General features: G+C 32.7%; 1 non-coding gene across 1 annotated transcript; it reads left to right on the top strand.

Annotated features, from left to right (window-relative positions):
• Nucleotides 1-424: 424 nt before the first annotated feature.
• On the top strand, nucleotides 425-531 carry LOC128285933 (small nucleolar RNA R71). Its single transcript, XR_008276480.1, has one exon. It is a non-coding gene; the product is annotated as a small nucleolar RNA R71 (small nucleolar RNA).
• The last annotated feature ends 1,141 nt before the right edge of the window (nucleotides 532-1,672 follow it).

Raw genomic sequence — 1,672 nt, 5'->3', positions numbered from 1 at the left:
GATCATATGTTTTGGAGTAGGGATTATTGTTATGATTAAAATTCCCCATGTAATACGCAAAGGCGGGATTGGATGTGCATTCATCAAAAACATGATCTTCTCCACAGTAAACGCATGTTAGTTTTGCAATATTCATTTTCTACACTACAGAGGGTCTTTTTAGAGTTTTAATCATATTTGTTAAAGATGATACCTAAGTTTTTAAAGATGTAATCACAGCAAGTTCCATTCTCCAGCAACTCTTCTTCCAATGCCAACTCTGGTAGTGGGGTACTGATAATCATTGTTTGCTATTTTTTTCAGAATTTCATATGCTTCACTTTAGGATTTGTCAAGTAATGTCCCATTAGCAAATGCATCCACCACCATTCACGTAGAAGCATTTAATCCATTGTAGAATATTTCCATATGTGTTCAATGCTGAAAACCATGCATCAAGCATTTTCTAATTCATTCCTTGAAATGCTCCCATGCTTCATATAATGTATCATCGTCTGATTGCCTGAACAATGTAATGTCGTTCCTGAGCTTGGAATTCATGTTGGGAGGATTGTACCTAAGTAGAAATCTCTGACACAATTCATTCCAAGATGCCACTGTACTTGATGGTAACGCGTTCAACCATGATCTGGTATGATCTCGCAATGAATAAGGGAATAATTTGGTAACACCCTGCTGCCTAAATGGATCACAGACTTTAAGAAAAAGTATCAAGTGCAATTTGGGGTCTTCAGTAGGTAAACCACTAAATTATCCTACCATTTGTAGCATCTGAAATATTATTGGTTTTAATTCAAAGTGTTGAGCTTTAATATGCGGCCTAACAATTCCTAGATATAGATAATCCAAAATAGCCACTACATGTTCTCTGATGGGTCTATCTCTGTCATCTATGATTTGAGGAATATCACTATTCCTTTTATTCTAAAGTACTTGATCTTCTATGATTGGATCATTTCTAATTCTCTTCATTTCTCAAATCTTTTTCCTTCTTTGCTTTAATGTTCTTTCAATTTCGGGATCAAAACAATGTTCTGTATCCTCTTGAATACTTCTTCTCATGCATGAATACAAACTTGAAAAACAAAACAAAATACTAATTTCTACTCTAAAAAAAATAACATGAATAATAATAAATCAAAATTTTACCAACGTTGCCGACCCCAGGTAGCAGCGCCAAAAACTTTTTGCGTGTAAAACAACTAAAGCAATTGTGAAAGTGTACAAGTCATTTAAGTAATAAAGTGAACGTAATTATCATCTCCAAAGGAATTAAAAATTGGTAAGAAATTGAGTATGTTATTATAATACAATTAATTATACTAAAATATCAGGAAATAATCTCAAAGTGAATAAGAAACTAGAATAATGAATTACTAAAATTAAATGATAAAAACAAAGAATTGATATGGAAAATAAAATGATGTGGCAATTCACAGAGAATATCAAGAGTATTTATGTTGTTGAATGATTAGGGTTGGAATTATTCTAGAGAAATGTTCATATCAAGATAATGCCATGGAAAAATATTGTCTAATCTACTGCCCAGAGATTCGCTACTGTGACCTGCCTATTTTGATAGCTAGATCTTAAGCTAAACATCTAAGTTCATGTACGTCTATAGAACTTGGGATTGATAAATGCAATGAATGTCTTCTGTGTAAAACTTGCA

This window comes from Gossypium arboreum, chromosome 12 (genome assembly GCF_025698485.1).
Source record: "Gossypium arboreum isolate Shixiya-1 chromosome 12, ASM2569848v2, whole genome shotgun sequence".
NCBI classification, from domain to species: Eukaryota; Viridiplantae; Streptophyta; class Magnoliopsida; order Malvales; family Malvaceae; genus Gossypium; species Gossypium arboreum.
This window is presented reverse-complemented; position numbering and strand designations above follow the sequence as displayed.